We start from the raw sequence: 16168 nt of genomic DNA, 5'->3' as shown, positions 1-16168 counted from the left end.
GAGCTGTCTGGTGTGTGTAACTCTGCGGCGTTGTTGTAGCTCAGAGCAAGAGCGGACCTTAGAGATCAACTAGTCCGACCTCCTCCTTGTACAGATGGGGAAATCGAAACACGCGGAGAGCAAAGTCTCAGGAAGAGTCATTGGCAGGGACAGGTTTCGAAACCTCTTCTCTCCTCGGAAGATCTTTGATTTAAGTCACTATGTGAGAGGAAGGAAGCATCCTGTTGGTAGAGGCTGAAGACACATCCTTTTGGGAAAGTAAGATTTACAAGGGCAACCTGTTTCATCAAATGTCAGCACTGCGAGAACAGAAAAAGAGTAGCCCTTAAAACACGGAATGACAGAGCTGGAAGGTCCTGGAGAAAACCCCTGGTACATCTTCATTATTTTCAGACTGAACGTGGAAATCTAGAAGTCCCCAGTTTATTTAGAGGGTAGAAACCCCAGGTTTTGACCTTGTCACAAGAGAGGTTTCCCCCTGAGGGAAGGTCCCACTTCGCCAGACAATAGACATCCACTTCAGGTGGGAGGTAGACCCCATCCGAAGTCAAATAGCTCTTTTTTTGTCTCCAGAAGCCTTTCCCAGTATATCACACACACCCCTTCCGCCTTGAGACCTTCAGCTTGCGAGACTGATACGCTACCTAATGTGTCAAAGCTGAAGTGGATGTCTATTGTCTGGCGAAGTGGGAATCTTCCCTCAGGGAGAAAACTCTCCCGTGACAAGGTCAAAACCTGGGGTTTCTACCTCCCAACTAAATAAACTGGGGACTTCTAGATTTCCATGTTGACAAAACCGAGATACTGGAGGCCAGTTAAGGGAAGGAACTTCCTCTAAGTCACAAAATAAGTTGGTGGGAATGTGACTATATAACACAGATCTAAGATCTCTTTCTGATCTAGGGCTCAGGAATGCTGAATTATTAGAATTGCAAGGAACTATAAATATTATCTTAGCCTAAGAAATGATGAGCAAGTTAATTTTTTAAAACATGGAAAGAATCAAGAGAATCTAGAGCTACAGAATTAATATTTGAAGGATAACTTGTGAATGTCCATCTCCAGAGAAAGAAATGATAAATAGAAACATGAAAGGCATAATTTGCATGTACTTTTTTTTTGTCGGAGATGCCTTCTATGGTTCAAAGAGAATCATGTTTTTAAGTGCATAAAATAAAATTTGGAGGATTGCACAGTAAACCATATCTAAATACTTACCAATTTTTTTAAAAATAAAAACAAGCTCACAGGGGTAGCTAGGTAGTTCAGTGGATAGAAAGACAGACTAGAGAGGTCCTGGGTTCAAATTTGTACTCAGATATTTCCTAGCTGTGTTACCCTGGACAAGTCACTTAGCCCCAATTGCCTAAGATCTTACTGTTCTTCCACCTTGGAACTGATATTTAATATCAATTCTAAGACATAAAGTAAAGGCTAAAAATAAAAATTTACAATTCCCAGTTTAAGAATCTCAACCTAGTCAAAACATAGATTTTATAGAAAAATAGGATGAGAAAGAAGGAAGAAGAGTGCCCAAAGTCAAATAGAACAGAATTGAGGGAAGAAGGGTCTAGAACTCTGGCCTCCTGACTCCTGGTCCTCCCCTTCCTCTTGTCAAAGTACCAGGCAAACTCAGTGGAACTAATGAAGCAAGACATGAGTAATAGGAATAATGGTGACAGGTAAAAAATTATCAAATGGAATGACATCATTGAGGCAAAGTTTCCTCTAACAATTAAAGTTTTCTAGGAATTTTAAGGGAGACTGTTGGAATATAATATAAAGAGGCCTGGACTAAATCATGAGACTATGGTTTGGATCTAAACTGTTTGTTTTTTTAACCCTTACCTTCTATCTTAGAATCAATTCAAAAAGGAGTTCCAAAGCAGAAGAACAGCAAGGGTGAGGCAAATGGGGTTAAGTGACCTCCCCAGAGTCACATAGCTAAAAAATGCCTGAAGTCAAATTTGAACCCAAGACCTCTCCTTTCTAGGCCTGTCTCTCTATCCACTGAATCATCTGCCTGCTCCTTAGTAATGACAATTTTATTATATTGGTATGGCATGGCTGTGAGTACTCAATATACCTCCAGCTATTTCATTTGTTCTTTATTTTTTTAAGGAAAATTATGCAATTGAATTTATACACATCTTTTTGTGCTTTGGTAAATCAATCTCCAGGTATTTTATATATTTCATAGTTATTTGGAATTAGATTCCCTTTTCTATTATTTCTTAGATTTTTCTATCATTATATAGAAATACAGTTGATTTTTGAGGGGTTTTTTGTAGCCTTCAACTGTGCTCAAAGTCATTGTCTTGATTAATATCTTTGCTTATTCCCTAGAATTTTTCAAGCATATCATCATATAACTAGCAAATAAGGATAATTCTATCTTTTCTTTAACCTATCTTTATTTCTTTTCTTTCATCTTATTGTTGTTGCTATCCTTTCTAGAAATACATATCAATATATGTGTATATTCTAAGATCCCTTTAATATTAAAATTTTCCCTCTCTGCCTATAATTTGTAGGGTTCTTAAAGGTATAAGTGTTTTATTCAAATATTTTTTGGCATATAAATATAGTCATGATGGAGCATATGAGGTTTTTATATATAGATTGTTTTCCTAATGTTGAACTCAACATACCCTTTTTAAGTTAAATCTGTATTATTAACTCTAAAGTCTAGACAATTGACAAAATAATAAATCAAGCCCTGATCTGTAGTGATTGCTTTTTCTAAGGTATAAAGGCTCACAATGAAATTTTAACAATGGGTTCTTGAGTTGATTTCATCTTTGTCCTTGTTCTCTCAGATATCATACATGAGAATTTTCCAACATGCTACAGCTTTCCTCTAAGGCTTTTTTTTTTATCTTTGCCTTCTGTCTTAGAATCAAAACTAAATATTGATTTCAAAACAGAAGAATGATAAGATTTAGGCAACTGGGGTTGAGTGACTTGCCTAGGGTCACACAGCTAGGAAATATGAGATCAGATTTGAACCCAGGACCTACCATTTCCAAGCCACCTAGCTGCCTCTCCTCTAGGCTTTTTGAAGTGTCTTGGGGAAGAGTGCAGCATTCAGACTGTTATCACTTACTCCTGGATACATGACTAAGCCACTTCCTTCTCTGATCTAATACCTCCTGAGTGGTATCTTTTTAGCAGTCTTGTGGTACCAGTCATCACTGGTAATGTGCTACTAATTTACTTATGCCCACCATGCCCATCTTGATATTGTTCTTTGGTTCCCCTACACATAATAGTACATAAGGTCATCTTAGGAGAATAAACAAGATGCTGTATATAAGGTACAAAGTGGGCAAGATCATTTCCTAGAAGAGGGATTTAGGAAAAGAAAATTAAGGTCACCAGGATAATGAGGTGACTAGAGAATAAATCATATGAGGATGAACCAAAGGGTAAGGCAATAGGCACTTTTTTAGGTGCTAAGCACAGTACTAAATGCCAGCGATACAAATATAAGCAATAAGAAAGGATCCCTGTCTTCAAAGAGCTTATATTGTAATTAGTATGAAAAATAATAATACCTAACATTTCTATAGCACTTACATATTCCAGGTACTGTCTTAAGCACTTTACAATTATTATCTCATTTGATCCTCACAACAACCCTGGGAAATAGGTATTATTATCCCCCATTTTACAGATGAGGAAACTGAGGTAGAAAGAGGAGTGGGGTTTTTTGGGTTTGTTTTTATCAAGTTCTAAGGGTGTCACACAGCTAGTATCTGAGGCTAGATTTGAACTTAGGTCTTCTAGACTCTAGGTCTGCACCATTGCACCAACACAAAAATAGCTAGAAATGAGGGTGAATGAAGTAACCCTCATTTGAGGGCACAGTAGCAGTATTCAGAAAGTCAGAAGCACAAGTAGGTGGAGAATGAAGACCAGCCTGGATCTCTCCCAAAATGGAAGCCTCAGAAAGAACTCACTAATTCTAGGAGACCAGCTTGGTGAAGGGATGCTCCAAGGTGAAACCATGTGGACAGCTGGATGGTCCAGAGTAAGCAGGCACCATTTTGCCCTGAGAGAATTTTCAAGGTGAGACAGCAGCTGAGGCACAGGGACAAAGTCCAAAGAGTCAGCAACAGAGCCAAAAGGGCAGAGGGCTCCTTAGTTTGGGGAACAGAAACTTTGCAGGGTCATGGTCTTCAAGAAGGGTTTGATGGAGAAGAGAAGAGAAGAGAAGAGAAGAGAAGAGAAGAGAAGAGAAGAGAAGAGAAGAGAAGAGAAGAGAAGAGAAGAGAAGAGAAGAGAAGAGAAGAGCAAGAGAAGAGAAGAGAAGAGAAGAGAAGAGAAGAGAAGAGGAAGAGAAGAGAAGAGAAGAGAAGAGAAGAGAAGAGAAGAGAAGAGAAGAGAAGAAGAGAAATTAGACTTGTTCTGCTTGGCCTCCATGGCCTGAACCATAACTAGCACCAGCTAGTAGAAACTCAAAGAAGGCAGTTTTCTGCTCAAAGCACAGACACACTGCCTAACAAAGCTATACAAAAAAATGGAATGAGCTGCCTCCGGTGGCCATGGGCTTCTCATGGCTGGAGGTCTTCAAGACAATATGGGAAATTACAATATGGGACAATATGGGGATTCTTGGCCAGGTACCTACACTCTGAGGTAAACCAAACCTGAGACGCTGAGCTACTGTGACAACAGGTGAGGCGATTATCATTGACGATAGCATGGTTCTCTGACAATATGGAAGGAGTTGGCATGGAGACAATAATAGTAAGCACCTTCTTGGCCCTGTGAACATTCCAGCAGAGGGAGTCCCCACCTTATTGTGGCAACTTTTCCCAGCCCAGGCTTTGAACTCCCTCCAATCTGTTGACAAATTCGGCCTCCAGCTATCTCCCTCCCTTCTGTGAGGCAGGTATTTTTCAACAGGTTGTCAAGTGGTAATCCCCCCCTCCCCACTCTTTCCCTTCCCTCCACCTACCATGGATTTTGACTGGCAATTTCTTTACCACAAGAAACCTGGCAAAATGGTGTCAACACTGAATGAGGGTTAGGCTCCATTGTTTTCTCATTCTTAATAGTCCTCAGCTGCCTCAACTCCTCCATCCTTGCTGATAAAATCGGCTTGCTATTGGAAAGTGAGCTAAGCTTCTAATTAACTCCCATCTTTTGAGCTCTTCCCAACTCATATTCATTGCCCAGCAGCCCTGTAAGAGAAGCAAGGCAGGGTGAGGATCTCATTTTCAAGTGAGGAAACTGAGGTTTAGAAGAAGTGATTCACCCAAGGTACACAACAAGTTATTCATCTACTTAGCAAAGCACTGTCAAGAAAAGAAAAAGAGGGATGGCTGCCAAACACAACTCCACTTAGGATATAATTAACTCATTTGTAAAATCCTATGAAGAAGGGTCAATCAGTCAATAAGTATTTTGTGCCAGACCCTGGGAACACAGAGACACAAATTAAGCCATCCATGCCTTTGAGAAGCTTAGGATCTCTAGGGGGAAACAACATATTGATATATGGTCATACAAAGTGCTCATAGATTTACTATGCACCAGCCTCTGTTAAGCACTGGGGATACAAAGGCAAAGGTGATAAATGCCTGCCCTCAGGAAGTGCACATTCTAATAGGGGCCACAACACATATATACAGAATATACACAAAATGAAATAGAAGATTTCAGAGCGAGAACACTAGCAGCTAGAAGAATCAGAAAAGGCTTCATCTAGAAGAAGGTGCTCTTGAGTTGAGCTTTGAAAGAAGCCAGGGGTTCCAAGAGATTTAAGATATCGATATTTATTACCTATGGAGCAGTCATCCCAGAAAGCTAAAGTGGGAGAGATGGGTAGCTTTAGAGTGAACCATTTCAGAGGAGAGCTTAGTTTAGGGAGATGTGAATAAAGGAGTATGCAGTGGCAGGGTGGAAGGCAAGATTTGAACCTTGGGGTGGGATGAGTTTGATGGGGTGGAAGTACATAAAGTTTTTAAACCCTTACTTTCTGTCCTAGAAACAATATTAAGTAATGGTTCCAAGGCAGAAGAGCAATAAGCATTAGGCAATTGGGGTTAAGTGACTTGCCCAGGGTCACTTAGCTAGGAAGTTTCTGAGGCCAGATTTGAACCCAGGATCTCCCATCTCCAGGCCTGGCTCACTATCTACCCAGCTGCCCTGAAATATGTTAATTTTCAACAAACAAGTTCAGGTAGAGAATTCTTGTAGGTAGATTACACTTATCCATAAGAGTTTGGCTTTGATGGAGTTACACTTGGGCATCTGGCCTTCCTATCAGTTCTGAGCTCTTTAAGGCAATATCCAATAGCCTTTCCATTTTCTTATACAAATCAATCAGGGTCAGGAATCTCTTCCTGATGTCCAATGTCTGCTATCCCTCTCCTGATCAAAAATCTTCAGTAGCCCCGCAGTGCAAAAATTCAAACTCATGCAATTAAGGTCTTCCACCATCTGATTCCAATCTACCTTTCAAGCCTTATTTATTCATTCATTCAATAAACACTTATTAAGCATCTACTATTTCATAAACTTCCTTCATAAACTTCATGTTCCTGCCAATGGTATTCCTTTTTGTCTTCCTCTGATTTCCTCTGTCTCCAGGCATTCACATAAACAGAGAAATCTCTTCTTATAATGCAATCTCCCTTGGCCATTGGTAGCCTTTACTTTCTTCAAGGTTTTTCCCAAGAAGTCATGGGATTTTGAGCTAAGAGAAGACTCAGAAATCCAATATTTTTTTAAGAATGTAAAACATTTCCCCATATTCATCATTTTGTGGAAGAGAACCTGAACAAACAAAAAACAAAGTGAGATATCCTATGTCTTGGGCTGTACTCAACAGGAGGTGGATGGCATTTTTCAACATGAGTCCTTGGGAATTGTCTTGGATCATTGCTCTGCTAAGAATAGTAAAGTCATTCCAAATTGTTCACAATATAATATTGTGGTTGCTGTGTAGAATGTTTCCCTGACCCTGCTCACTTCACTTTGCAGCAATTCATATAAGTCCAGATTTTTCTAAAAATCATTCTCATCATTTCTTATAGGACAATAATATTCTATCACCATCATATGCCACATTTTATTCAGTCATTCATTCCCTAATTGATGGGCATCCCTTTTGATTCCCAATTCTTTGCCACCACAAAAAGAACTACTATAAATATTTTTGTACAAATAAGCCCTTTGCCCTTTTTTTTTTCATTTCTTTGGGATACAGACCTAGTAGTGATATTGCTGGATCAAAGTATATGCATAGTTTTAAAGCCCTTCAGGATAGTTCCAAATCACTCTCTAGAATGGTTGGATTAATTACTAACGTGTTCAATTTGCCCATACCCCCTCCAGCATTTGAAAAATTTTATTTGTTATTATAATAAAATAATATTTGTTATTTTCCTTTCCTATCACAATCAATCCGATAGGTGTATGGTGATTCTTCAGAGTTGGTTTAATTTATATTTCTCTAATCAAGAAGAATTTAGAGCATTTTCTTCATGTGACTACAGATAGTCTTGATTTCTGAAAAGTGCTTATTCATATCCTTTGAATTGTATTCAGAGATTTAATCTTGGAGCTAAAGAAGTTTATCTTTTCTTCCTGAATTTCTCAGGCCCCTCTCTTTGACCTTTTCCAGTGCATTTCATTATTTTCTAACATTTTTAACCACCACATTAAAGCCTGATCCTGTTCAGTAAAATGAGGATCTGACTCTCGGCTTATTCAATATTTGCTCTGGTGATTATATGCATTTATCCTCCTGGCAGAAGAACTTGGGAAGGTTTAGGATCAAATGACTAACGATCTCCAACTTGGTGGAACTTTAAAGGCTATCTAACTCTACTTGATTTTACAAATGAGGAAACCCAAAATGGTTAGATGACTTGTCCAAAGTTACATAGGCAATTATAGAGGAAAGATTTGAACTCAGGTCCTTTGAATCTAAAGCCAGTGCTCTTTCCTTGACACAATGTCTATGGGTCAATTCCAATTGGTGGTGATAGAGGTTGTTGTCCTTCATATTCACTGGTATCACTGGTGATGTCTTTTGACTCAAACATAAATTAGATTTAAACAAGGCAGAATTGTACAAAGTCATCAGTCTCAACTTTTTTTTTTCCAGTTATCAAGGTTCAGTGGCAAGACAAAAATCAAGATGATTGGCTGTAGCTCAGGATGTAGTGGATGGCCTTGTCTTCTTTGTTGTCCCAAACAAGTTCTAAGTACTCCACAGCACCTACTTCTTCCATTTTTCATAGTGGTTGGTTTGTACAAGATATTCAGGGAAGACTAGCATCTGGGTTGTGAGGGCTTGTCCAACTCTTTTCAAGATAGCTTTCCTCCTGTGGTATGCCACCCTGCTCTCCCCCATGGCTCCAAGAAACTGTAGCAGGCACAATGACTACACTCCTATAAACCATCTTGGCAGGTAAGCTAAACAAGCTGAGGGTAACCAATGGACCTCAGACCCATCAGTGAAGTAAAGTGGTGTCTACCCCAGGCATATGAAGGCTTCACACCCCAGCAGAATGGATGGGTGAGAATAATTTGTTCCAACAATCATGAACTAATTATCAAGTAAAATGGTGTCAAACTAAAATAGAAATAAGGGGCTATTGTATATACATTTGATTAATACATGAACTCATTCAAATAAGATTGCAACTACATTTTAATCTTGCTCAAGTCTTACTAGAGAGGATTGTGGGATACATGTAGTCCGTGTGCAACACCTCTGATCTAGTGTATGTGAATTATTTACCCAATTAGGACAGCTCTGAGTTGCCACCTAATGGCAAATCTAACTCCTTCTTTGACTAGATACATTTCCATAAGATCTAGTTATATAATCTTGGCATAATGGAGCTAACTTCCCACAAGAAACAAGAATGTTTGCAACATGTGAATAGGAAAGATAAAAGCAGTAAATAATACATAATAAATCCCTTAAGCTCTCTAAGATACCAATAGTCCCAAATGGTAGTTATATCACCTTATCCAAACATAGGAGCTATCATCATCACCATTATCATCATTATTGCCATCATTATCACCATTGATAATGAGAAGTTAACATTTATATAGTACTTTAAGGTTTACAAAACGTATATACATATATATATATATATATATAAAACCTCATTTGATCTTCACAATAGTTCTATGAGGTTAATGCTGTTATTTTATAGATATGAAAACTAAGGTTGACAGAGATTAAATAATTTTCCCAAGATCACACAGCTTATAAATATCTGAGTCTGAATTGAAATTCATCTTCCTGACACCAAATCCCATATTTAATCTCTCATGTCACCATTTAAATGAGCTAACCGTAACAATACCTCTATGAATGGTCAAAGAAATGCAGATAATATAACAAAATCCCTACCCAGGATCCAACAGGACAAGTCATCAGATGAAGACAGAAGGACTCTGAAGGAAGTCTGAACCAAGGAATCATGGCAAGAGAATTGTACTTGGAATCTAGATGGCAGAAGACAAAAGGTCCCAAGGCCAGTGATTTTCTCAGTCTCAGCTGATCTGTCAATGGCAAGGACTTCTGACCTCATCTTACTATATTTAGTTCATCATTCATGGAGAAGTTTGAATGGATCCAGCAACCTTCCCCAATAAGGATAAATCTGTTGCCACTATGCCATCCTAATGTCTCACTCTTTCTCTCAGCCCTCCTCTGTCATAGCTGGGTCATGGTATTGGTTAACTCCTCTAGACCTCAGTGTCCCCATCTATAAAATGAGAGCTCTGTTTTACAATCTCTAACTTTCCTCCTAGCTCTAAATCTAGTCATATCACTTCTTCTTTCACTCCTCATTCAACAGTCAAATTTAGTTGTTTCTATAACCTCTCTCAACACTGAAGTGAAGGAAAAAGGTTGGGTGGAGTAGGTTCAATCTATCATATAGCCATTTGTGTACTTGACTCATCTTCCTACTAGATTTCAAACTCCTTGAGGGTAGGGACTATGGACTATTTCACCTTTGTATTTCAAGTATTCCAGTTAAGAGAGAATTTCATTTAATAGGTGCTTATTAGTACTAGTAATAATAATACAATAACAATAGCTGATACTTATGCAATTCTTTAAGGTTTGAAATTGTTTTTTAAGTCTTTATCTCACTGGAGTCCTTGTTGAACTGCACTGAGATAATTCATCCCTTTCCACCCCTTGACTCTCCTCATTCTCCTCCTCCTACTACTACTACAACCTTACTCCTTTTGCCCTCTCCCTTGACCCAAACTCTGATCACTCCCCAAAGTTCAGTCCTCCATCCTTGGGACCTTCCTTTCTCCCTTCATCCATTCTCTTGACTTCAACCATCAATAAATATTTGGTGCATAGGGGGCAGCTGGGTAGCTCAGTGCATTGAGAACCAGAGCTAGAGACGGGAGGTCCTAGGTTCAAATCCAGCCTCAGACACTTCCTAGCTGTGTGACCCTGGGCAAGTCACTTGACCCCCATTGCCTAGCCCTTACCACTCTTCTGCCTTGGAGCCAATACACAGTATTGACTCCAAGACAGAAGGTAAGGGTTTAAAAAAAAAATTGGTGCATAGAATAACTCCCCCCAACACCATGACTGTCATGTTATTGGGTTTAGAGCTAAAAAGTGATCTCAGAGAATGTCTAGTACAACAATACTTCATTTTATGGATGAGAAAACTGAGGTCTAAAGAAAGAAACAGACTGACCCAAGGTCAAATATGTATGATATAGCAGAATGATTTTATCCAGTTCTAAATCCAAATCCTGATTTCTTTTCACTATATCATTCTATTTCTCTGTCTTTACACCCAAACTCTAACCTCTTATCTTTAATTATGTACCAGAACACTTTAGGTCTCTTACATTTTCTAGGTGCAAATAAGAAATCTAGATCACTGCCAGGAGATTTGATGGGAGTATGAATTCTGTCTCTGCTACTCATTTCTTATGTGGCCTTAACTAAGTTATTTAACCCCTCTCAGTCTCAGTTTCCTTTGTAAAATGGAGTTAAATTAGATGATTTCTAAGGTTCCATCTATCTCTAAATCTAAAACTATGATCCTATGAATACCAACATTCCCTCCCACCCCAACCTCAAAGACCAAGGATGATTTAAAAAATTTTAAATGGATGGTTTAAGGTACATTTGAGTTATCTGGAATGCCTCTAGTAGATGACCCCCTGAGGAAGGGTCATCTAGGCTGAAGTCCCCCATATCTAGATAGGTCCTATGGAGATGAGTTTGACTTGCTGTATCTGCAAGAGATGGTGATTTCTGAGACTTTCTAAGAGCTGGAGGCAGGAGAGGAGACAGACAGACAGAGACAAAGAGAATCTAGGGACCCGACGATGGAGACCAGGTTGATGAATGAGAAGTGATAATCAAATAATAGTGGAAAGCCTTGGAATGGACCAAGAAATAAGGTGAAGCAGATGGTGAGAAGTTTCCAGGATAGAGGGAAGAGGGAAACATTTCTATGAAGGTTTGCTGAAGACTCTGCTCTATATAGATCCCTAGGGGAACCAAAAGACTTTGGGGGGCTGAAGTCAAAGGGATCATTAATATGATTAGAGCCCTATATGCTATATCAAGGGAACAGAAGCTGTACAGAGAATCCCTGGGGCCAGAGAAGGATAGATTATCAGTGGAAGAGCCTGAGTCAGAATGGGCTCCCTCAGTGGGAGTTCCCAGGTCTTAAAGATCTCTGGGCAGAGAGTGAATGTCTACTTTTCCTCTTCCATGATGGATTGGCCAAATGACCTCTGAGGTACTTCCTAACTCTGAGAATCTATGATTCCACCAGGACAGACAATACTTGGAGCTTGTGACATTCTGAGCTATGGCTACAAGAAGCAAACTTAGAATGGTGACAGAGCTCCCTCACCCCCATTCCCAATCTCAGATTTTAAAAAATCCCATTCCTTCCACCTTCTACTCTTCCCCTCCTTCTCGAAGTGCATGGGATTAGGGGTGCTATAGAGACTAAGGAGGCCCCCAGAGCCATGCTCCCAAAGCTCAGCAATGGTCATGTCTCTCCTCAGCTCAAAACTACTGAATTCCTCAGTATGAAGAATTATCAACAAAGCAAGTTTCCAAGATAACCCCAAGGGACTCATAGTGAAAAATGTTCTCCACACCCAAAGAAAGAACTATTGGAGTCTTTTGCAGGTCAAAGCATGGCATCTTCTACTTTATTTCCTTCATAAGCTTTTTATTATATTGTGATATGTCTTCTATTACCACATGAGTAATATTGAAATATGTATTGCAAGAAAGCAGTGGTAAACCTCTCTCAGACTATTTACCACTTCAAGTGGGAGGGAGGGGAAAAAAAATATGAATCCTAAAATGCCAGAAAACAATTGTCAAAATTTGTTTCTACATGTAACTGAAAAAAAAAGAAATAAATAAGAGGTAGGTTGAATGGTCAGCACTGGAAAGTACTTTAGAGATCATATAGTCTGGTCCCTTTATTTTCTATATGGAGAAACTGAGAGGTGGGAGATGACGAGTCAGCCAGTAACAGAGTCCAAGTCCAATGTTTGAAGCTGTTGAGGGTTTTTTACCCTAATCCTACCAATCAAAGCACCTATGCTGACTTCCCAGGCCCTTCACAAACTTACTCCACCCCACCTGCCTGACCTCATTTCTCAATATCCAATTGTCTACTCCAGTTGGGTGAGTTGAGTTTGTTGTCATAAGAACACACCTTGCTCTTCCTTGCTTCTCTGTCACCAACATATGACACCATGTTGCTCTCTTTCCAGAAGTGCCCTACCCACTGTTCTCGATCCATGAAAATCCTGTCTTCTCTCTGAAGCCTGGCTTTCTAACCATCCCTCCATCCCTTCCTTCCCAAAAGAGGTTCAAGCCCTCAGAAATATACTCTCCAAACTAGAAGAAACATCAAGGCTCATTGACTCTAACTTTACTCCCTTCTCTAACCTGCCCTTCAAGTGGTCAACCAGGGAAAGAGAACCTGCTTCCTGTGGAAGCAGCTCATTCCATTTCAGTATGGCTCTAATTGTTGGGAAGTTTTTCCTGATATCAAAACTATATATGGAACCTGCATCAATTGTTCCTAGTTCTGGTCTCTGGAGTCAAGTAGAACAAGATTGATTGCAGCCTTTTGAATAATTAAAGAAAGGGGAGAAACAAGCATTTATGTGTCAGTCACTATGCTAAGAGCTTTACGAAAATGATCTCATTTTATCCTCACAATAACCCTAAAAGATAAGTGCTCTTATTATCCCCATTTTGAAGATGAGGAAACTGAGACTTATATGAAAAAAGTGTGTATATGATTTATCCAGGGACACACAGCTAGTAAGTATCTGAGCCTGGATTTGAACTGGTCCCAGTTCTCAATCCTCTTTGGACAGTTATCCTGTCTCTCCCCTTCACAAGTTTGCTCTCTCCTTCATGCAAAACATCAGCAGGACCTTCCCCTGAGACTCATCAAGCAAGTTGACCTCCTCTAAACATGATTAAGTTTTTAAACAATTATTTATCTATTTTTATAATCATATATCTCTCCCTTCCCATACCCCCATTGAACAAAAAGAAAAGAACCCTGATAACAAATATACATAATGCAGCAAAACAGACCCCTTCATTGGCTATCCCTGAAAAATGTATATCTCATTTTGCATTTTAAAGTTCATTGCCTCCTGGCAGGAGGTGAGTGACATGTAATTCACCTTAAGTCTTCAATTTGGTTTTTTTTTTATTGCTATAGTTACCTTTTTTTTTTGCATGCTAGCACATATCGGGACTCAATAAATGTTTCTTGACTTCACTCTTCTGGATCTGTAATTTATCTTGCATTGATAAAGTTCTTAAGTCTTTAAAAGTTGTATTTCCTCAATAATGTTCTTATCACTGCATAAATCGTTCTAGTTGTACTCACTTGTCTCTGCAATAATTCATAAAGGTCTTCCCACTTTCCCCTGAAGCTATCCATTTCATCATTTCTTATGGCGCAGTAATATTCCATTACATTCATTTACCACAGTTTGTTTAGTCATTCCTCAACAAGGTAACACCCCTCTTCATTGCCAGTCTGGGGCTTCAATGAAATTAGTTTAGAAATAGAAACTAGGAAAATAGTTGCTATAAATATTTTTTTAATATAGGGGTCCTTTCCCCCTTTCTTGAATGCCTCTGGGGTATAATAATAGTAGCTCTGACTCAGATATGCACAGTTTGGTAACTTTTTGTTATACTTCAGTTTTTCAAGGTCTTTTTTCTAAATATGACATCCTGCCTAAAATAAGGAGCTCCAGATGTGGTCTTAATGCCCATCCAAGGCATTGAGCTTCTTTGGTGGTCATATTACATTACCAAAATCGAGCTTGCAGTCCATTAAAATGCCCAGATTTTATTCATCTTAAATGTGGCCTGACCACACCTTTTCTGTCCTGTATTTGAACAATTGATTTCTTGAGATCAACATATATTTGTTCCTATTAAAGTTCATCTCATTCTATTAAGCCAATCATATCTGTAAAGCACTTTGAAAACCTTAGTCCTATATAAATGTTAGTTATTATTATTATAACTGGTTGAGATTTCTTCAGATCATGACTCTGTCATAAAATACATTGGTTATCCTTCCTACAATTGTATTACCTACAAAGTCAATAAACATTCCTTCTATAGCTTCATCCAAGTCACTGATAAAAACAAATCAAAATCCAGGTACTTTGAATACTCAATTTCCTTTCTCATTAGACCATTCCTAACAGCACAATCAAAGCTGCACAAATAAGCCCAGACCCTGTGTTCATATTCAGGGGACCCTAGAGGTCCCCATTTTACACAGGAATAAACAAACTGGAAAGGGCAAAGGGCATAGCATTACAGGACAGACATTTGAACAGTTCTTATAGATAAATATAGGAAAACAACAATCATCCTTGCCTCTCTTTCCTCCAATTCTACTTTCCCATCAGCCCTGACCTTTCATTACCTTGTCTTCTATCTTTATCAAAAAGGTAGGATGGGGAAGATAGGTGGCTCAGTGAATAGAGCACCAGGCCTGGATTTGGGTGCACCTAGGTTCAAATCTGACCTCATACACACTTCCTAGCTGTTTGACTTTGAATAAATTTAATTCTGTTTGCCAAGCCCTTGTCTTTCTGCCTCAGAGTTGTTACTAAGACAGAAAGAAGAGGAGAGGAGGAAGAGGATGGGGAGAGTAAGAAGGAAGAGAAGAAAAAAGGAGGAGGAGGAGGAGGAGGAGGAGGAGGAGGAGGAGGAGGAGGAGGAGGAGGAGGAGGAGGAGGAGGAGGAGGAGGAGGAGGAGGAGGAGAAGAAGAAGAAGAAGAAGAAGAAGAAGAAGAAGAAGAAGAAGAAGAAGAAGAAGAAGAAGAAGAAGAAGAAGAAGAAGAAGAAGAAGAAGAAGAAGAAGAAGAAGAAGAAGAAGAAGAAGAAGAAGAAGAAGAAGAAGAAGAAGAAGAAGAAGAAGAAGAAGAAGAAGAAGAAGAAGAAGAAGAAGAAGAAGAAGAAGAAGAAGAAGAAGAAGAAGAAGAAGAAGAAGAAGAAGAAGAAGAAGAAGAAGAAGAAGAAGAAGAAGAAGAAGAAGAAGAAGAAGAAGAAGAAGAAGAAGAAGAAGAAGAAGAAGAAGAAGAAGAAGAAGAAGAAGAAGGAGAAGGAGAAGAAGAAGAAGAAGAAGAAGAAGAAGAAGGAGAAGGAGAAGGAGAAGAAGAAGAAGAAGAAGGAGAAGGAGAAGGAGAAGGAGAAGAAGAAGGAGAAGGAGAAGGAGAAGGAGAAGAAGAAGAAGAAGGAGAAGGAGAAGGAGAAGGAGAAGAAGAAGAAGAAGAAGAAGAAGAAGAAGAAGAAGAAGAAGAAGAAGAAGAAGAAGAAGAAGAAGAAGAAGAAGAAGAAGAAGAAGAAGAAGAAGAAGAAGAAGAAGAAGAAGAAGAAGAAGAAGAAGAAGAAGAAGGAGAAGGAGAAGGAGAAGGAGAAGGAGAAGAAGAAGGAGAAGAAAAGATGAAGGCAAGCATTTTTGCTAGTAATAACCCTGAGGAGGGTCCTATTCTCTCTCATCTCATCTTCTGTAGTCAAGGAATAAAACTAGAGCTTGGGAAGGGGTGAATAAACATATATATATATATATATATATATATATATATATATATGTATATATATATATTCTACTAT

The sequence above is a fragment of the Monodelphis domestica genome, chromosome 3 (genome assembly GCF_027887165.1).
Source record: "Monodelphis domestica isolate mMonDom1 chromosome 3, mMonDom1.pri, whole genome shotgun sequence".
Taxonomy (NCBI): domain Eukaryota; kingdom Metazoa; phylum Chordata; class Mammalia; order Didelphimorphia; family Didelphidae; genus Monodelphis; species Monodelphis domestica.
Note: the sequence above shows the minus strand (reverse complement) of the source record.